Source organism: Crocuta crocuta, unplaced genomic scaffold (assembly GCF_008692635.1).
Source record: "Crocuta crocuta isolate KB4526 unplaced genomic scaffold, BGI_CrCroc_1.0 scaffold81, whole genome shotgun sequence".
In the NCBI taxonomy this organism is placed as follows: Eukaryota; Metazoa; Chordata; class Mammalia; order Carnivora; family Hyaenidae; genus Crocuta; species Crocuta crocuta.
Genome location: NW_027527808.1, coordinates 3914199 through 3937077, shown reverse-complemented (window position 1 = coordinate 3937077; position 22879 = coordinate 3914199). Strand labels below are relative to the sequence as shown.

Sequence of the window (22879 nt, the reverse complement as noted above, 5' to 3'; positions counted from 1 at the left end):
TGTTTTTTTTTGTGTTTTTTTTTTTTTTTTTTTTTTTTTTTTTGGTAGTATTTTGAGTTTCCTTAAAACAGCTATTTTTATTTCTTTATCAGATAAATTGCAGATATTTATATCTTTGACGTTAGTTACTGGAAAATTGTTGTGATCCTTTTGCAGTGTCATTTCCTTGATTTTTCATGTTCCTTGAAGTCTTGAGCTGCTGTCTTCACATTTGAAGTAGCAGTCACCTCCTCTAATCTTTACTGACTGCCTCTGGGAGAGAAATACCTTTTGTCAGTCCTGCTAGGGATTCTGAGGCTTTCTCAGGTCTTCTATGGATATAAATAGTTATAACTGTCTTAATTTTCTAATGTAATAAATTACCACAAATGTAGCGGCTCAAAACAACACATTTATTATCTTATAACTGAGGCTTCAGAAGTCTGACATGGGTCTCAGAGGAATAAAATCAAGATGTTTGCAATGCTCTGTTCCTTTCTGCTATGATCTGAATGTTTGTGTCCTCCCAAAATTCATATGTTGAAATCCTAATGTGATGCAATTAGGAACTGGAACTTTCTGGAAGTGCTTAGGTCATAAAGGAAGAGTCCTCATGAATAGGACTAGTGCTCTTATAAATGGAACCATACAGAGCTCTGTAGGCCCTTCTGCAATATGAGATTATAACAGGAAGTCTGTGGCCCTCACTCAATCCTGCTGGTATCCTGACCTTAGTCTTTCATCTTCCAAAACTGTGAGAAATGCATTTCTGTCACTTATAAGTATTTTGTGTTAGTAATCTAAACAGACTAAAACACTTTCTGAACCCTCTAGAAGACAATCTATTTCCTTGTATTTTCCAGTTTCTCGAGGATACCTACATGTCTCAGCTCACAGCCCCCTTCTTCTTTCTTCAAAACCATAATTTCACATTTCTCTGACCCTTCTTCCATCATCACATCTGTATCATTAACCACAGCCAGGAATAGTGCTCCTCCATTTAAGGACTTATGTGATGAGGTGGAGCCACCCAAATAAGCCAGGATAACCAACACCCAGTCCCAAGATCTTTAATTTAATCACATCTGAAAAATCTCATTTGCCTAGTAAGATAATACATTCACAGGTTCCAGAGATTACAATGTAGGTGTATTCGGGGAAGCCACTATTCTGTCTTCCATAATTATCTTTCTGAGTCTCAATTCTCTCACTTGTGTAACAGGAGAAATAATACTTCCTACTTTATAGGGTTATAAAGGATAAAATGTGATTATACAAAAGAAGCAATTGGCCCAGCATCTACATATAGCTGTAGCTCCAAAACTGTTAGCTACATTCATAAATGCTGTGTCCACTCACTTCTAACAAAATCTAATTTCTTCTACCACAAAATAGTCAGTGTCATTGATTTTGAAACTTTACCTATGACAGATTCTTTTCTACTCTCAGAAGACAATTTTTTTTTCTGCTTCTACAGGTTAATCTTAAATCTTTCATAAGCATTTCCCCTTCAAATAAGCAGGAGAGGTGGTACCAGGGGTTGTAACTCTACCAATGAAATTTTCGAAAACTGCTGCTCACTAATGGGCCCTAAACCCCTTCAAAACATCTCTTATGACAATTCATGGCTACCTTTCAATCCAAATAAACCCCACACTAAAATTCATCATTAACACATGTCTCTTTCCCCTAGGCTCAGAGCTGAAAGCAGTGAGGCAGATAGCCAATCACCTGCTACTTTCAGAGGGCCTGGTGTTACAGTATAACCAGATTGTCAAGGTTCACCTAGAGGATTACCTGCTAAATCACAAGTTTAAAGAAAACAATTTGGAGTTACCCAAGAGGAAACAACACACTTACTTATCTCCAGACTCTCCACACAGACTGTATTAAATTTTCCATAACCAAATTTACTGCAGGACTGAGAACAAGCATGTGATATTTCTGCTGAAAGTTCTTGATATTTGAAACTGCCTTTTATAAGGAAGCTTAAGACGTAAGGTGCAATTCCCCATCTCTTTGGCAAAACTCATTTTTCCCACTGGGGAAAATTGCTTGGACATCTAATTGTTCCAGAGCACAAGGTAAAAATAAGTTCAAAACACAGGGCCTAAATTAAACAGGATGATACTTCTCACTGTCAAGATTTTTTTTTAGCACTAAATTTGATATCATCAAACCGTTCAAGAGTTCTTTTAGCACCAATATCTGTGACATTTTTAAATCCATAAAATATAAGTACTCAAACTAGTGGAGGGAAAAAGAAATAAAAGACGGCATAAAAATTACCTCTTAACAATTTTCTAATTAAATATGCATTGTAATATAGCTATCATCGAGCCAAACTGGTAATGAACTCTTAGAGAACCACTCAGCATTTTTCCAACACTTGGGAGGCACAGCATTAGGTGTATAATGTAAGAGTTTAGAAAACCAGTAGAATTCAGTCAGATAGATTTGTTGTAGTCAACATTCACAGATGCTAAAAAAAAGAAAGCATATTATGCTTGAAAGGGCACCTCAATTCCCATCCCTGCCTATCAAGTGAAAGGGAAAATGTATGAGGATATCAATTGTGAAATGTCAGCATACTAAGTAGGGTATGTAGCTCATGTTTCTTGATATAAAAGGGAAAGACCTCAGTGAATGCTATTTGAAAGTCCATCTGCCATAGTTATACTGTATTTTCCCATGTTCTATAAAGCCACTCAGGGGGATGCGCAGAGTGGAGAAGCACTATCTCAATACATCTCCCATCACCACCCACAGCTGTTCATAGGAATGCTGGAGAAAACTGGATGTACTAGAAAAAAATGAATTTAGAAATAAAAAGAAGAGCTTCAGAATATCAACAAGAAAAGGAAAAGAACTGAAGCAAATGATAGGGTTACCTTATCCCATGAGACAAGCATGCATGAATGAATGCATATAAGATTTTTTACTAAGCCTAAACATCGTGATGAAATATAAAAAGGGCCTATATCTTTTGTTGTCTCTATCAAAGGTGGGGCAGGGGGAGAAATGAGCTAGTCCAAAGTGCCAGTGCTAGCTGCAGATAATGAAAGTTTGAAATTGAAATGGTGGGCAAAACTGTGTGCAAATCCTATAGATTAGATGAATATTTATTTCGGTTACATTTCAGATTCTACTGAACAGCACGTAACATCTTAAGAATAATTTAAAAACCCCTCATCTTTTCATTTCAAAAGAAAAAAGGAGGGATAATCTACATGGATGAATCTGAATTCATGAATGGCAATAGTCATATCTTAAAATGTTTCTCAAACCAAAGAGCCCTAATCACTTCCAAATTTAACAAGATGACATCAAACTACGAACAGGATCATTTCACACCCAAAGATATCACAGCCACGTCTGAGGAGAAAGTGCAGCAACATTACACGGTTTAAAAGTGCATATGAAAAGGAAGAGTGTAACCAAACTACCCAGAGTATATGAGTGAGCATCATAAGATTAATAATGTGTAAAATTTAGCCAAAATCCTGCTGCTCATAGCAGGTATTTTATCTTTTCTTAGAATGTTTAGGTGGCTGAAAACTTTTAAAGATAGGACACTGTCATTTGAAATGGATTTTTCTTTACAAAGATGATTTTGATATATCACTACACAGCTCCAAAAGGAAATGGGCACCCAAGTGCAGCAAGAGCTCTTAGGAAGATACATTTTCAATACACACCTGGCCAAGTGTAAGACTGTAGAAAATATATTGAAGTTTGGTTTGATGGTCATCTCAAAAAAAAAAAAAATCCTCTCTCATTGTATCAATGACGATATAGTGGCATTTGTTTATACTCAATCAATGGAGTGATTTCTTATATACTGTAGTATATATCTCATGAGTCTGTCTTATTAGGCCAATGATAATTTTGACTAAAATTTATATCTACAAGTATAGTGGCTTGAGACAGTATAAAAAATATACCTAGTTAATGAAACTCAAAACTTTTATGTGTTTTCTCTTAATCGTCTGGATAATTTGTCTAAAATATTGCCCTCTTGTACTCCATCTTTTAAAATAATTCTGGCTGGATAAATTTGACTCATTTTTCAGTTGTGCCTCCCCCACCATTTCATATTAATATGCCATCCTATTTTTCAGAAATAGGAAATAAAAAATACACTCTATATTCTCTATTTTTTGGAAATAGAGAAATAAGAAATACATTCCATATTTTGATAATATAAAATGACGGCAGAAAAACATTAGAGGGCAGAATATTTGCTTCTTTTCTTCATTCCTTCCTTTTAACCAGTTCAGGGGTGGGGCGGAAAAACCTGTCTTGATTGAGCTTTTAATTAGTTAATCTCCCAAAACAGGTAAGTCAGTGCTGTTAAGTGCTGTTCTGGTTTCAAATAATTACCTGAAAATGAGTGCCTGGGGTTGGATTAACTATAGCCTCATTAGCATTCATCACTATTGCTATAGCATGAAGTGAAAGAAAAATAAAATGAAGAGAAGAGATAAAACTACAAAACCAAAATGAACACAATTTTTTAAAAACTCTTGGCATTGGCCATCTTCTACCTGGATACTTACTTCACAGACTGTCATGGTCACATAAGAACCCATTCCTGAAACATACTTATCCGGCACAAATTTTGTACTTGTTTCTGTTTTACATGCAGAGACTCTCACACTTTAGTGGGCACCAGAACCACCTAGAGAGCTTATTAAAAGTTAAGATTCCCAGGACTCAAAAGATTCTGAGGCAGCATGTATATTTTGGGGTCCAGAAATTTCCAAACACTGAAGTTGATTCTCATCAGGGCATCTATAGATCATATATGGAAAAAAAAACTACCCTAGAGCCTATGGACTATATGTAGCCCCTTCTACACATTAAAAGAAAAAAAGGTTTTATGCATATACTCTACACTTCAGTAAGGTAGAAATACAGTCACAATTTCATCTCACTGCCTACTATATGAATGATGCTAATGCCACCTACCCTAAGCTGAGCCTCTCAGAACCTCCAGAAATTATTCATTCCATCTTTGAACAACTCTGACTTTTCCTATATTCCTATGTTTGCATATAGATCTTTGTTCTGTCCTTTGGAAGCATATTCTGTAACAACTATTTTGCTACAATAACCCCTCAAGATGACAGCGTAGGCACCCTATAGACAGTCTTACCCAGGAGATCGTGAAATGCTCTAGAAGTCATATGAGAGGGCTCATTCTTATAGAGAGATGGGGAGATTTAAGCTATTTGAGATTTGGGTAAAGCTGCTTATGATTATAAAAGATATAGATAGACTAGAAAATGGAAATGCCAAAGGGGAGTATCTTTTCTAAAGATAAGGATCAACATGAAAAAAAAAGAAATTAGAATGATATGGAAGTTAAGAGTAAAAAGGTAAGGCCTTTTTTGCCCCCAGATATGACCCTCCAGCCTTATACTCCCAAAATAAGTATTTCAACATTTTTATTTTTAGTTATTTTACTCGTTACTATCACCACAACATATTTATATATTCCTCTTTGTTCAGAAATGCCTGAGAGTCTCCCTTTTCTCCTCATCATGAGAGATGAATAATTTGGGTGCCTACCTTGCTCTCCTCTCCCTCTCTCCCTTCTACATCCTACTCATTTGAAATATCCCAGTGATTGCCTCTATGACTTTAAGTCATGTAGTTAAATTTCTAGTTCTAAATAAATCATCTTGGGCAGTACCTAAAAATACTATGAGAAAAGAAATTAGCACACATCCTTCCTAAAGGTAAGATGTCAAAAATGTTTTCTTAATCACTAACTTATGTGTTAGGTAACTAACCTGAGGTGAGCTTATTGAAATAATTCTCTCTTCTATTCACAGGTAGTAGTATTGCTGACATATATACTGTGGAGAATTGTTATAAAGTTTCTAAAACCTTATATCTGACACAGATATGAATTTGTGGAACACATACACATACTAGACTGATTGTCCCCATACATTTTCATTCCAACAGACACTCCTATCTTCTTGTAACTTTGATATGGCACATGGTTTTAACACACACAGTGTGACTCTAATCTGTTCTTAAAAGAGTTTATGTCTATCCTAAGGCTTCCTGGGTAACACATTCTATTTCAACCCCACAGAAACCCTTCTTTACTTGACAGGGTCCTGAATTTCTAATCAAACTTCATCAATATGATCCAAGAGTAATAACATATTTATTGCAAAAAAGGACACCAGCTAATGTCCTGGAACAAAGCCAACCTATCGATTATGAAAGGATGATTTCTTCTAGACAGCCACACTGGGTTAGTCATGGCTAGAGAAAAAAAATGACAAAATTTATCCAAAAGCTACCATATAATGAAAGAAACGGCAGAGCCACAGCAGGTACTGAATGAGTCACAACTGTGAAAGATACAGAGCAGTTGTAACATTGTTACTAAACCACAATGGCAGACTGGCTTGTCAATCATACACTATTATTCCCAAGGGGAATGTGACTGTTTTCAGTGTTGCTATTTTTTTTGAGTAACAACTGAATGAGTGAATCAAAGATGAAAAAAATAATACTAAAAACAAACCAAAGAACAACTTTCACAAGAATTCTAGGTCATATACAAGAGATACAATTGTCATTTTTTTTTAATGTTTTATTTATTTCTAGGAGAGAGAGAGAGAGACAGCGTGAGCAGGGGAGGGTCAGAGAGAGAGGGAGTCACAGACTGAAACAGGCTCCAGGCTCTGAGCTGACAGTCAGCACAGAGCCCGACGCAGGGCTCGAACCCACGAACTGTGAGATCATGACCTAAGCGAAAGTCAGACGCTTAACCGACTAAGCCACCCACGCGCCCCAATTGTCATTTTTTGTACCACACTTCCACTATGCAGAGCTATCACCTTCAGTATCATCATGAAAACTAATTGTTAGAGTAGGTTATCAAGAAGACATGACCACCAGCTGACCCTCTAGCTGGACTCAGGCAACTGGACTCCCCCACACACTCATTTTTGTCCTTCAAATGTGTGTCTTGTTTGCCTTCCCCACTCCCAGAAGCTGCTCCAAGGATACAGCCTTGAGACAAAAAAGCGGTGTTGAGGCTACATGGACTAAGTATGTGACTGAACCCAGTTAAGATTTTTATATAGACTTTTAAGATTCTGATGGGTGGGTGTGAAGATCTATCTGTCTTGTAGCCATCTAAGATAAGCCTCTTGTTTGTAAATTCTCTTACTTGTTAAAACTGCTACCTATCAATATGGAGTCTTTCTTCAGTTTCTCCCTACCCTGTGTGTGCAAGGACAAGTTTTCAAACCAACATTAATTTATGTAGGTCAAACTTTGATTTTCCTAGAGTTGATTGTTCAATTTTCCCAGTAGGAAGTTACTGTCTCTTAGAAAACATAACTAACTATACATTTCTCTAAAAGAATTTATGGTAAGCCTTTTTGGAAAAATGTAAATCTTTATACATGTTTGAAAAATCATGTGCTATTATGATATCCATAATGATGTTACAAATAAATAATCCTAAATAAGTAGGCTATTTAATGTCAAAGTACTTAATACTATGTATTATATCATATTATCATAATATAAAACTTTAAATAGATAAGATTTACTTTCTAAAGATAATTAGCCAACAGAACACTCCAAGAGTGGAAAACAAAAAAACTATCCAATGAGGTTGAGTCAAATATTTCATAAGCACCCATTCAATGGGTATAATAATGCAGAGAGAAAAAGTCACATTAGCAAACAAACAATAACCAAGACATGAGGGGTGGAAAAGATGAAGTATATGTTTAACGAATATATATATATAAGTTCAAAATATTTTACAAGGCAAAAATAAATATTTTTACATATATATTAGATAGAATATATTATATATAGCATTTGATGATAAACTAGGTAGAAATGAATAAAATTTTAAAAGTTTTATAAATTGTTGGCTGTGTAGGCAGAAAACAGGATTATAATAATTGAATTTTTTGAAGTTAAATATTAGTGGCTTTAAAAGTGAAAACCATTTTAAAAAGTATAATCCACACCCTGATGGTTTAGGATTAGTTACTATGTAAAGGAGAATGACCTGATTGTGTGATAGAAGTTGCTAAATTCAAGCTTTGTTTGGGGTTTGAGATTTTCCCAAAAGGGAGAAAAACATAATAGCTAACATAATTCAAAACCCTAATTCTAACCGAATCATTTTACCTCCCTATCTATTCATGAATCAGAAATCTACTACCAGAATATATTCCAGTAGAAAACACTTCCATGTTCCAGAGACTATTTGATACAATAGTTTTTCATTATTCATAGTAGAAACAGGTTCCAAAAGGTTAGGAATTCCACAGTTGCATGTTATTACCAAAAGTGCCAAGAAATCACAATTTATATATATAAGTGATTATGGCTGATTCAACATCTCATCAGAACAATAATTATAAGTGTGAAAGAACAATGGATCCTCTTGTTTAGCATAGAATTTACACTAGCCTCTGGTAAACAACATCTTGTAGATACTAATTTTTTAGATGCTAACATTCTTGGTTTCAGCAATTTTCATTGCATCCTCTACATATTGTTAACTGGCTTGGTAATTTTAGCTACCATTTACTGTGTAATGTAATCCTAAAGAGTAGGCCAGAGTTATCACTTAGTGGTTACCACAGATATGTTTAAGCCAATGTTAATTAGGGTTATTTATAATAGCTTCACGAGATTCAAAGTTAAGTTCCCAAAGAGGTAATTCTCCTAATTGCTAATACTATTCAATTTTTCAGTTCTTACCATTTTCAATGTTTTGTTCCAAAGATCAGGAAAACATAGATGTTCCAAAGAACAGAGGGAGACAGGCAGAAATATTATAATCATGAAGGTACTGAACTGGATTATCTCAGTACAGCCCTGAAGGTTTGACACATACTTTCCAAAGCCACTTAAAGAAGAAAGCCAAACTGATATTCTTTTTTTTTAATGTTTATTTATTTCTGAGAGAGAGAGAGAGAGAGATGGAGAGAGAGACAGAGAGTGAGTGGGGGAGGGGTAGAGAGAAAGGGAGACAGAATCTGAAGCAGGCTCCAGGTTCTGAGCTGTCAGTACAAAGCCTTACACGGGGCTCAGACTCACAAACCGTGAGATCATGACCTGAGCTGAAGTTGGACACTTAAACGACTGAGCCACCCAGGCACCCACAGATATTCTAATCTAAGATATGTCACTATCTCTAAGAACATACATAATTAATTTCTCTGAGAGTCAGATACTACTACACGTTGTTAATACTGTTTCCCCTTTGACCTGCAACCAGTCAAAGTTTACTATTCAGAGGTCAAAAAATGTCCATCTTCGGGGCGCCTGGGTGGCTTAGTCGGTTAAGCGTCCGACTTTTGCTTAGGTCATGATCTCACGGTTGGTGGGTTCGAGCCCCGCGTCGGGCTCTGTGCTGACTGCCAGCTCAGAACCTGGAGCCTGTTTCAGTCTGTGACTCCTTCTCTCTCTGACCCTCCCCTGCTCACGCTGTGTGTCTCTCTCTCTCCTAGAAATAAATAAAAATAAAACATTTAAAAAAAAAATGTCCATCTTCCTCCACTAAGTCCTTTCTGATTATTTAAGCTGATATTGATATATTTCTCCTGTGAATACTTAGAGTTTTGATAACTCAATTTTGCACAGAATGATGTACCCTTTGTTTTTTTAGAGTAGTTTAAGGTTCTGAGCAGAACTGAACAGAAGGTACAGAGGTTTCCCATATGTCCCTGCTCCTATACATGTAGAGCCACCCCTACTGTCAACATTACCCCACCAGAATGGTGACTTTGTTATAAGTGAAGAACTAAATTGATACATCATCACCCAGCCTCAGTTGTTTACACTAGAGTTCACTCTCAGTGTTGCACATGCTAAGAGTTTGGACATTTTTATGACATGTATCTACCATCATAGTATCATACTTAGTGAGTGCACTGCCCTAAAAATCATCTGTGTTCTGCCTATTTATCCTTCCCTCTTTCACAACTCCTGGCAACCACTGATATTTTTTTTACAGTCTCCATAGCTTTGCCTTCTCCTGAATATCATATAGTTGAAATCATAGAGGATATGTAGACTTTTCAGATTAATTTTTCTCGTTTAGTAATATGTATTTAAGTATTACTTAATTCTTTCAAGACATTAATTCTTCCATGTCTTTTCATGGCTTGGTAGCTCACTTCTTTTTACTGTTGAATGATATTCCCTTGTCTGGATATACCACAGTTTATTCATTCACTTACTACAGTTCATCTTGGTTGCTTCCAAATTTGGGCCATTATGAATAAAGCTGCTATCAACATATGCGTACAAGTTTTCGGTAGACAAAAGTTTTCAAATCCTTTGGGTAAATGCCAAGTATGATTACTGGATTGTATGGTAAGACTATGGTTAGTTTTGTAAGAAACCACAAAACTGTCTCCCAAAGTAGCTGTAGTATTTTGTATTACTACTAGCAACGGACGAGGTTCCAGTGCTCCATATCCTCACCAGTATTTGGTGCGGTCAGTGTTCCAGATTCTAGCCATTCTACTATGTGTGAAATGAGTGGTATCTCATTGTTTATTTTTAAGTTTATGTATCTATTTGTGAGAGAGAGCACACAAGCAGGGGAGGGGCAGAGAGAGGGGAAGAGAGAGAAACCCAAGCAGGCTCCACACTGTCAGCGCAGAACCTGATGCAAGGTTCTTACTCCCCCAAACCGGGAGATCATGACCTGAGCCGAAAGCAAGGGTCAGATGCTTAACCAACTGAGCCACCCAAGTGCTCCTCACTGTTGTTTTAATTTACATAACCCTGAAAACATATGATGTGGAGCATCTTTTCATATGCATATTTGCACTTATCTATCCTCTTTGGCAAGGGATCTGTTCATATCTTTGGTCAAATTTTTATTGAGTTGTTTGTTTTCTTATTGTTGAGTTTTAAAGGTTCTTTGTACATTTTCACTTAGCTTAATGTCCTTCTAGGTTCATCCAGCTATTGTTTCAAATAGCAAGATTTCCTTCTTTTATATGGCTGAATAATAGTCTCTCTCTCTCTCTCTCTGTCTCTCTCTCTCTCTCTCTCTCACACACACACACACACACACAAACTAGGCAAGAGTGCCTTCATGGTTTCCTAGATGTCATAGAATGTTTCAATCCATCATTTCATTTCAATGTAAGTCCAGTAGGTTCACAAAGAATCCAGAAAAAAATCAAGTTCTCTGGTTAAATGGGGGTAAGGGGGAAACAAAATAAAAACCAGCAGGTATTATGTGACCCTGCTGATGGGAAATACTTATCCATATTTGATGTGTATTTCCAGTTAAGGGGAACTAATTTGTGTAATGCACATTCTCTTGGCCCTGCTCGTTAACTAGTTAATAAGTGTGGAAAGACTGACCGGACATGCTCTGCTTAACTCCCCTCTCTACCTCTTGAGAAGAAGCTTTCTTGCAGAGAACACAAATTTTCCTCTCTTCCATGCAGTGAATTTTACCTGGGTAGGTTTCTGCCATGGGCAAGCCCCAGTTCATAACAACATGAGGCTAGATGGGGGAATCTGCATAATCCTGGAATTTCCTATTAGCAAGTCTATTTGGCTGACAGATATAAAGTTACTTGCTCTTCCTAACCTCTTTTGGTTCAAACACTTTTTTGACTTCATAGTACTTTGGGGTTTTTTTCCTCCAACGTTTTCAATGTGAATAAAGAATGCGACTAGTTGGGAGTTTCCTTGAGAGGCTTACAAACCCGTTTTGCAAAATTTTATATGTACATTTACTAAAAAATCTGAAAAATAATTAGACCAAAATGATACAATTATATAAATTTGGATTTGCATCTTTGTATACTCTTAACTTCTACCTTATGAAGATTGAAGATGTATTGTTAATTAGGAAAAAAGGTTAAATATACATTTTTTAACATAATGCTGACCTCCTCAGAAAAAGTCCTTTCAGGAGATGTTGTGTGTAAATGCTAAATATTTTAGGCATTTAATAGTATTTTAGTAATGAACCCCCAGATGGACTATACAGTTGGAGAAGTTCACAAGAAGTCTCAGGCCTCCTATATTACTAAGCACTCCTAATCAGTTAATAGACTCTTGGAGTAATCAAAGAAAATTGCCCTTATTTTTTAGCAGTTACAAATCCACATGACTTTTCAAAAACACATTACTGCATTGCATTCTGATGGTAGATACAGAATCCCTTTGGTCCAGTAGAAGCTATAGTATGCTTTAATGGTGACATTTTCCTCCAAATATCACTAACTTTCATAGAAGCCAGCAGCTTCAAAGTGCTGGGTGCAGCAGGCTTGGAATCAGGAGACATTTATTCCCTCCTCTGTCACTATATTTCTGTTCACTTAGCCTTGTTTCACTTTGCTCATCCACAAAATGAGAAAAATAACTCTTGCTTGTTTCTTAACAGCAGTAGAAAGGAAATAAATGGGAATCTATGTATGAATGTTATAATTTGAGATTCTTACAAATAAAGAAAAATATATACACATAAACATTCAGAACTGCCATCACTGTAATTAATTTTAGCAGTCCATCAATGTAGACTATGTATTTTATTTTTTAACTCAAGACGAGCTTAAATATGTGACATTTTTCTCCAAACATCACTAAGCTTCACAAAAGTCAGTAGCTTCAACATGGTAGAGGCTGGATCGGTATCAAAATGGCAGAGGAGCAAGCTCTCTGTGTCTAGGAAGAAAACTGGTATTCTACCATTCGACAAGAAATACATTACCCCTGAGAGTTTCTTTCTCCAATCAAGAAATGAAAAATCACTTGTATGTGGCAAGTTAACCAAATAACAGTGGAAGAGTGCCAGTTCTAGGAAAAGACATTTTGATGGATGCAGAAGGAATGAAATGAGATGCCTGCTTTATTAAACAGCAGCTGATCTGTGTTCTACCCACAAGGGGAAGTTTACAAAGGACTAGGACAGTTGTGTCAGAGAACAGAAACCCACAATCATCTGCAGTAGTTTGAAAGGGACAAAAGCACAAAGTACATAGAGCATAAAGAACATAAAAACAAGTGACATCTGATAAAACACAAGAGACTCAGTAGACGGGCATTACAGCTTGAAGACAGAAAGCAGCAAAATTAGGGTCAAGGAAAAAGCTTGTTTCTACGAATGTGAAAACACTGAAAAGACCAGGGAGACAGAAAACCCCTTGCAACTTAGCAGGGCTACAAATGTCAAATAGCTGGGAAAGGTTATCTTAAATAGTTCCTTCGCAAGAGTTTTGCTTTTCTTTTTTTAATAAACTGAATGAATGAGCTGAAGCTTTTAAAAAGTAGGCACAAGAAATAAGCCATGTCGACATACATAGCATTAGAAGGTTGCTCAAATGTTCTGCAATAGTTAAGCTTTCAGCTCACCACTAAACCCAGCTGTTGACTTAGGGGACAGCTGCAGGAAGCACAGAGGGTTAAAAGGATCATTTGAAATTGGGAAATAGGTTTTGAGGGTTTGTGTTCTCTTTTTGAAGTGATCATTTGCCCGATTACATCAGAGGCTTAAAGAAGATCAAAAGCTCCAGATGCTGTAACCTGCTTTGTTGGAAAGACTTCTAATTGAATCAGACATGGACAGAATATAATTACATAAAAAGTAATAAAGTCTCTGATCAAGATTTGGAGCTGCAATGTTTGGACTGCTCTAATTCCTTTACTGTCTCTTTTACAAATCACTGGTAATTAGAGACATGCATTATTTCCAAACATCCAATAACTCCTGTCTTAGATAAAAGAAGATCAGAAAAAAATTCTATATTTATATTTTTGCTATAAAAATTATATTGACGTAAGGAGACAGTGGGTACAGACTGGATATATGGTTATAATGAAAAAGGATAAACATGGCTTCATATTTGAATTTACTACAAAGCATTTGGCCAGATCTGGCAAAGCCTAATCCCCAACAAAACCAGATGGAATAGCATATCCATCACAGAGAGAAACTCACAGGAGTTTTTATCTAGAATTTCAGAAACAAATACTGATTTCTGAATATTTTTAGACAGTATGTCTATATTTTTGTTCTTCATATCTTGGCCAACACTCTTTAGATAACTTCTGTGCTCCAAGTTTGAAAAACATAAAGCAATAGAACAGTTGAGATGTTTACTTCCAACTCAGTATTGACAGTCAGTCAGTCAAAAAATATTCCTTAACACCCACAGGGCTCATAACACTGCCGTGGGTACTTGGAAGTACATATTAAAGAACAGATATTGTTTCTGAACCAAAGAAAATGCACGGTAATGATTTCAGTGATACAGGGCATGTATGTTCAGAGATTCAAACCAGATACGGGCATTTGAAAAAGAAACCAAATGCAGGAGATGCAAGGAGACATTTCTGACAAGAAACTGAATTTTTTTTCTTTTTACTTTTTGTTATGAGAGCCTACCCAGCAACTATTACAGCCAGCGTCTCCTTGCTACATACTGCCATCTAAAGGACAGCTGGTAATTGCTAGATAATAACTTGTTTTCTTTCTTATGGCTGAAAGCAAATGTCCTAATTAATTTTATGATGCCCCTATTTTTCATGCAGCGTTAAAGTTAAGTATGCAAATGCACACTCGATCTTATGCCTATTATAAAATTAAAGCATTGCCTAGAGTTTGAGATTGGTTTAAGAAAACTAAAAAAGTCCCTCCTTGCATATAACATTTCATAGCAAGGCAAATTTTTATTCCTGTTCTATTTCATTTCAGGAAGCAGATTATCAGGACTAGGTGGTCAAAAAATTCTGAGTACAGAATCTTCTAGAATCTTCTAGAATGCAATAAACTTAATGTTCAAATGCAGCATTTAATAGGTGTTTTTGACGATGGTGGTCGTTGGCAGTGATTACTTTTCCCTAAATGTCTCATTAACTGTGATGCAATTATCCATTGTTTCTCAAGGAAAATGTCACTATGTTTATACTGAAAAGATTTGGAATTTTAGATAATCTTTTTGATAAGCGTAACAAAAGGAAATTAAAAGTAAAAAGACTTTTAACAAAGCACTTAAAAATACACAAACTCAACTCTCAGTATCTGCTCAATGTAATAAAATGACCAAAATATAATGATTATCAGGAAGAGACCACTATGAATTAAAAGAAACAATTTGGTTCTTTCAATCTGGTAATTATGGCATTCTCCTTTAGAAAGAATTATCAAATTACTTGCTTGAAAAGAATTTGATCAAATCAGGCCAGAAGAGCAGCTTCCATGGCAACTGATGCATTAGAAGATCATAGATGTTCTATATCCTCATTTAGCATCCTGACTGATATGATTCAGAGAGAGTCAGTAAACCCTAGATGAACTGAAAGCTAAATTTGATCCCACTGATTGGCAAAAGCTACAGTAAGATTTCTGGTGATAAAGATCAACAGATTCCCAGAGATGGACTGAGATTTTGTTAAATGGTTTAAATTCATCCTGAAAACAAATTATCCAGAAACAGTTTGATATTGAAAAAAAGAATCTATTTTTGTTTCACAGTAAATGTGTGACGAGAAAGTTCTGCATACATCATACTTCTGGTATTCAATTCACATTCTTAAATGTACTAGAGAAGCTCCCTATTTATAGGAATCATGCAGAGCATCATTTTGTAAAACAGATTATTTTTATAGTACAAATAGTAAGAATTTTCTCTCCTCCGTGTATTTGGTAAATAGTGATCTTTAGATATTGAATTTTCTTAAAGTGATATAGCCATAATTTGCAAATAACAAAATGCCAGGAGACACTTTCAGGAATTACTCCTTGAGAATTCAGAATTCACCGTAAGAAGGAATTTTTACAAGCTAATTATCTCTTCTTTTCTTGTATTATAAATAATAAGCATTTGTGCATTAATCAGGCCTACTGTCAGAAAATAAAGATCCTGCAATTCAGGTTCTCAGGTTAAGTTTAACACAGCAAAAATCCAACCGCTTGGCTATAACGTATACTCCGACTTGGCACCCCAGAGGGAGGAAAATCACATATCAAAATTTTTTAGTTAATAAGCTTTATTGTAGCTAAATTTAATTTTTCCTTTAGTGTTAATTCAAACCTGCAAACCGTGTATCATTTTGGATTGGTGTATATATTTTTGTGTGGCTTGCCTTTTGCATTTAGCCATAGACCTTATGAAAGACACCCCTAAAGAAAGATCTTAGTAGGGGATACAACATAGTACAAAAATACTAACCTGGATTCTTTATTCTTTCACAGAACTACTGTTGCCAAGAAGGCCTTTAATCCCCTGTTTTATTTCTCAAAAAGGTAGTAGTATTTTACTCCAAATTATTTTAAATAATTTTAAATGTTGTATGTAAGGCTCTGCAAGCCAAAAATCACTTTTGCCTGAAATACTAATTCTCACAGAAGAAACCTGGAATGACTTCATTTGCCAAATAATGATGGGAAAGGATTTTGCTTTATTTTACTTCCATTTTACCACAGAGTTTCATAATTGTAAGAAAATTCTCATTATAGTTGTGAGTGTTAAAGAAAGCATAGAAACTTGTATGCTTACATTACGTGGTGGGGGAAATACCCATTTTGTGCAATAGCATCTGATCATTATGCTGCCTATGACAGGCTCTTTACATTTTAATAGGCATTTATATAACACACTGTTTTTAAATAGATATATCACAACACTGAAAAAATCATCTCATAGTTTTTACATCATCCCTAACTGACAGACAAGATATACATCCCAAAGCTGGCAGGTAAGGGAAAATGAAATGATGGCCCAAGTCCCGAGTCTGTTATAAAACTAACTACTATAAGCTCCTTGCGGGTAAGTATAATATCTTATTATCTCATATCCCCTGCTGTGGGCACTGCTTTGCACAATTTGAAAAAGTAAAAAGAATCATGGCCTTTGTGTCTCCACATCTCCATTATCCTCACACAGTGCTATCTAATTCCACTGTAACAGAAACCACTATTACATAGTTGCAAATAGTTAAATTTCTGAATTAGAATTAAATGTGGTAAGGACCATATATATAGAAGGGTTCATCATCTAGGTGGCTATTGTCTATATTTAATAAGACATCCATTCTCCTGGTTCTCTGAAACCTATAAAATGAAATCATTTCAAATGCATGCAAAAGTTTAGATCATCATCCAAAACAGATGATAAAGCTAATGACAATATGCTAATTTAGTGATAATTTACCTAAAATTAACCAGAGGACCCAAAAAGGCTCATATTCTCAGTCTACTATCACTGCTTACTTTCCACAGAAATTACTAATTCCTTCAGAAGAAACCTAGAGTGCTTCCATGTGAAGGCTTGGATGGGAAACTGCAAGCCACTGCAAGCTGCTCTTGAAAGTGGTCCCAGTGATCTGCATCTCCTGCTTCACACACCCTACAGAGTTCTCTTTCACCTTGTGCCAGAGATGTGCTGTGTGACCAACAGCATATGGCAGAAATAATGGTTGTCACTTTTGAGATTAGTTACAGATAACAGTTATTTCCACCTTGGGCATTCTTTCTCTGTGCTCTCCATCTCTGTCTGTCTCTCTCTCTCTCTGAGAGATATATAGATAGATATAGATAGATATAGATATATAGATAGATATAGATAGATATGGAGATAGAGATAGATAGTGAGAGAGAGGGAGAGATACAGCTATATCTCTTTGAAGTCTCCAGTTAAAAACTAGCAAGGAGCACAGCTTCCCAACCATCACATGAGACAATTTCAAAGCGACTCTGCAATCTCTTGGTGCAGACCCACCAGCTAAGTTGCTCTCTGATTCTTATGAATATCATAGGAATAATTATTTATAAATTATCACAGGATAATTTATTATCTCCCAGAAATTGTTAGATAATAAATGCTTGTTGTTTTAAGCTCTTAAGCTTAAGGATAATTTGTTATACAGAAATTGATAACTACTACAGATATGCAGGCACACCTATGGATTTTATATCTTCTATCAGTGAAAGTATGATTATAGAAGCAAAGTTTTTAAAAAGCCCAGAAAGTAAACATCTAACGACATAAAAGATGATGATCATGATTTTGGCTCTCTAGACTAAGATTTATGACTCCTCTATTATCAACTATTGGGAAAGGCTGGATCTCTAAAAAAGTCTGAGATGAATATTTTTTGCTGTGATAAAGAAAGTTTTTAAGACCTGAGAGAGGGAAGAAAATGCCCAGATCAAAAGATTGAACTGACAGTATGAACAGTAAAAATAAATTTGACATAAAAAGAATAATGATGAAAGTGATATTAAATAATTCACAGAGAAGAAGTTTGGTAATAAAACCAAGGTCTCTCATGGGTTTGGTTCTGTTCTATCTCTAGAACAGCTAAAAATAAGAGTGTCCTACAAATTAAGATTTAAAATGCAACCTAAAGAAGTAAGTTGATCTCATGAGTATCAGTGAAAACTCGCAGCAGATAGAACGTATGCTTGAAAAAGCAATGGATATATAACAAAGATATCACTGAAAAAACAAAAACAAAAACAAAAATGCCTGTTGAGAAATCCATGGACCTAAGAGCAGAAGTATAATTGGGAACCAACAGGTAAGATTAGGAAGAAAGAATCAAAGAAACATCATTAGGCATGTGGTCTACAGAGTACTTAGCCATATCAAAGTTGGGGATTTCAAAATTGCACAGATGACAAAATAGGAAAAGTATAAATAGCTTCAAGTATAATGATATCTGGTAAGGTTTGTTTTTTTATTCCCTAAATGCAAAATATGTGATAAATTCTAGACTTTCCTTGTTGACAATTTCATGTTTCACATTTCATAATACCCAAATACTGACAAGACTTAGACATCCTTCCATATTGGAATTTTGGGTGGCGGGGGATAGGAGTGGAGATTAATGAGGAAGGAATCTAGCTTATATAAAAAATTCCAAACATTAAAGGCCAATATTGTTCAGTGATTTTTCAAAAAGGAAGAGAAAATTATCCAATAAATATACTAATGACGTAGATCTGTACAAGAATTCTAGAGTAATAAATGGATTCTTGAAAGTAATTATTTCCAGAAACTAACCCAGAGTCACCAAGAAAATTTCCTTAGTTATTATATCCTGATCTCCCTTTTTCTGATAGTATTATAAGACAACAGATTTAGAATATCACTTTTTAAAAGAGTATATCCTTATTTAATATATCTTTTGATAAAGTTTCCCCTGAAATACCTATGGGGAACAAAAGAACTATCTGGTTAATAACATAGGTGGAATGATCATTATTACTATAATATGTGGATTAATAGATATATGAGATTTGTAGTAAGGTTCTAGGGATCTATTAAAAGTGGCCCTTTAGGAGATTATAGGAGTGCTGATGCATAGGAGCACATGTACCCCAACGTTCATAGCAGCACTCTCAACAATAGCCAAAACATGGAAAGAGCCTAAGTGTCCATCAACTGACGAATGGATCAAGAAGATGTGGTTTATAATGATGGAATACTACATGGCAATGAGAAAGAATGAAATCTGGCCATGTGTAGCAACATGGATGGACCTTGAAGGTGTTATGCTGAGCGAAATAAGTCAGGCAGAGAAGGACAAATACCATATGTTTGCACGTATAGGAGGATTAGGAGGAACTTGACAGAGGAACAAGGGGGAGAAGAAGGGTGGAAATGGTGGGGGAGAGGGAGCAAGGCAAACCATGAGAGACTCTTGAATGCTGAGAACAAACTGAGCACTGATGGGTGTGGGGGAGGAGTGGGGTGATGGGCATGGAGGAGGGCACTTGTGGGGATGAGCACTGGGTGTTATATGCAAACCAACTTGATAATAAACTATTTGTAAAAAAAAAAAAAAAAAACATTAAAAGGGAGCATTAATTTAAAAAAAATAAATAAATAAAAGTGGCCCTTTAATTTTGGAGGATATATTAAAGGCGGGTTTACCATATTGTTCATGGCATAGTCAGGAAAAATAAATTTGATGACAGAACTAATTTTTTTATTAAAAAAGTAAAAAACAGGACACATTTAATGTCTGAGATTTAGATGAAATCAACTGCATACATACAGAATGGGAGACAATGGCTAATGAGTCAACTGAAAAACATTCTTACTCTATATGACTAAAATCTCAATATTAGTCCACAGAGTGATATACAGAAGAAACCTGTATCCAGTATTGTTTAAAATATGGATTATACAAGTTCTGAAAGGTGATAATCACTATATTCTGCACTGACCAGATAACCATAGGAGTATATTAGTTTTGGGCACTACTTTTAAAAGGAATATTGGGGGGGGAATGTAGAAAGCTCAATGGTGACTGATCACTCATTCTTCTAGTAAGACTTCTGGATATAAGCTTTTAATTGTCTATTCTGTTCCAGACATTATGCTGGGACTGGACATAGTAAGATTAAAAATGATCTTATCCTTGTCCACATGAGCACTTGACCAAATAGGGAGCAAAGCAAATATGCAGTGAGCATCTGCAAAGACTGTAATGCAGGAAATATTTGAAATAATTGGAATGCTCTGCCTGGAGGAAGGACTTAGAGGAAAATGAGAGAGGTCTTCAAACACTTGAAAATATGGCTTAAGGGACATGCCTGTATTCGTGTGTCATACCAAAGGGCAAGGAGGAAAATTACAGAAAGGCAAAATTTGGCCTCAGAACTTTTCACCCATTAGAAATGTGTAGCAACAGAGTAGACTTCATATAAAGTGGTGAAACTTTATCTTGGAAAATTTCTGATCAAAGGTAAATGAAACATGAAAAAATATCACAAGAAGGATTTGTGCCTCAAGGCATGACTGATGGTGGCGGTGTTGGTGTGTTTAAATGCATTTAATAAGGAAAAGAGAAGTAGGGTAAAGTGATTTACTCTGTCTCTAAGATTCTTTGATTTCATGTACAAAAACTATCAATCTCTATCTTTATAAAATAAGATTTTTATTTTGGTTCCATGTCAAAAATGTGTAATGCTTCAAGAATCATCATAATTTAGGCGGCATATTTATGAAAGGAAAAATGTGTCCCATGTTTAAGAGATTGGTTCTTGGGTATTGTACCTAACATGTTTCATAAAACAGAGCAACTTTTAGTAAAGGTATAGTTAATAGTGTCATGTCCAGTAGCTTTAAAAACCTAAATTAACTTGGATTTAGGACTATTTTATTTGACATTTATATATAAAATTGACAGAAATGATGCAATCTAGGAAATCTATTAATTTTTATATAACTTTTCAGAATTTCTTTCAAAAGGTTTTCTCTTGCAGAAAGCATACTCTTTTCATTTTATTCAATGATTCTTAATACTACCCGAGTTATAATAAGGGGACTGATATTTTCTTTTGAGATTAGTTCAAACATCTTCTCAGGGGATTAATAACACAAACTCTAAGACATTTAGTACCCACCCCCTGCCTTGTGCTGTGAGGTCAGCTAAAGGACCCAGAACCTTCAAAACACATGACTTATTTTTCTATTATCAAACACACTGCTTTGACCTATAGTTTAAAAAATGACACCAGCCCATTTACTTCTTGCACAACACAACCATGTTACAGATTAAAGAAAAGGTAACTAAATATTCTAAACCATCCAAAAGAAAACATGAATTAGCATACTAATTTTTAAATAATTATGTAGTAGGTATTTGTTCACTTGACCTTTAACATAATATTTTAAATAATTCTTCCATTCTCTGTGAAACTCCTCAGGCAATCCTTCATATCAGTGTTTTCCATGGGGATTTTTCTGTGTAGGCTGTCTCACTTTCCTAAGAATCCTACGTTTACAGTAGTTATTGATTGCAGAGAGCCTGGAGAAATATATTGGATGGCAGAACTAGTTGTTGTTTTTTTAAGTACATTTAACAGGAAGCATTTAAGGTCAAATTTTACAGGCTGCCTCCTGAATTAGCAAGATTTAATTCCTGCAATCCAAATTCTTGCCAAATAACAGAAACATACATATCAGCCTTTCTTATATAAGGCTCAGCTGTGGTAAACCACCCATATGGAAAACTGCCAACTACTCCTCTAGATCAATGTTTCTCAAATTACAATCTTTGGACCATGGGCACCAGGAATCAACTGAGGTGCTTTTCAATAACACAGGTTCCTGAACCCCATCCTTGATCTGCTGAGTCAGAATCTTCCCAGGTAATCTTTAAGCAACCTAAAACTTGAGAAATTACATTAAAAGTGCTTTATTATACATTTTTTAAAGTTTATTTTTGAGAGAGACAGAGTCAGTGTGAGTGGGGGAGGGACAGAGAGAGAGGTGGAGAGAGAGAATCCCAAGAAAGCTCCACACTGTGAGGCAAAGCCTGACGCGGGCTTGACCTCATGAACCATGAGATCATGACCTAAGCCAAGTGGGATGTTCAACAGACTGAGCCACCCAGGTGCCTGCCTTCAATGAAAGGTTTTATTTTTCGTGGAAAAAGCTTTACTTTTATCTTATCCATGATTCTTACTTCTCGCTTTGTTCTGGTTACTAGATAGCTCAGAAACCATTTTTTGACCTGTCTCTTATAATACTGTAATATGTAATAAAATGCATTCAGCCAGCTACAAGTTTATTGCTATTTTTACAGATATATAGACAGTAAACTGACTCAAATCCAGTTTCATAGAAAAGTGGAGTATAAATTCATAGATAGGTCAGGGTGCCTGTGTAGCTCAGCTACTTAAGTGTCCAAATCTTGATTTTGGCTCCAGTCATGATCTCACATATTTTGTGAGATTAAGCCTGCACCAGGCTCTGCGCTGACAGCGGGAGCCTACTTGGGATTCTCCCTCTCTCTCTCTCTCTCTGCCCATCTCCCATTCTCAAACTCTCTCGTTCGCCCTCAAAATAAATAAATGAACATTAAAAAATAAATTCATAGATAGGTCAATAAATCTCCTAATAGT

The 22879-nt window shown here is 35.6% G+C and overlaps 2 long non-coding RNA genes across 3 annotated transcripts in view; one reads left to right on the top strand and one right to left on the bottom strand.

Annotated features, from left to right (window-relative positions):
• LOC144240414 (uncharacterized) overlaps positions 1-22879 on the bottom strand; it is a 93200-nt gene that overhangs the window by 68037 nt on the left and 2284 nt on the right. The window lies entirely within an intron of this gene.
• LOC144240410 (uncharacterized) lies at positions 634-17471 on the top strand. Of its 2 annotated transcripts, XR_013337708.1 has the most exons (4): positions 634-733; positions 1673-2063; positions 16214-16264; positions 17240-17471. It is a non-coding gene; the product is annotated as an uncharacterized LOC144240410 (long non-coding RNA). The 2 variants fall into 2 exon arrangements; XR_013337707.1 differs by lacking the exons at positions 16214-16264; positions 17240-17471 and having other exon boundaries at positions 1673-2117.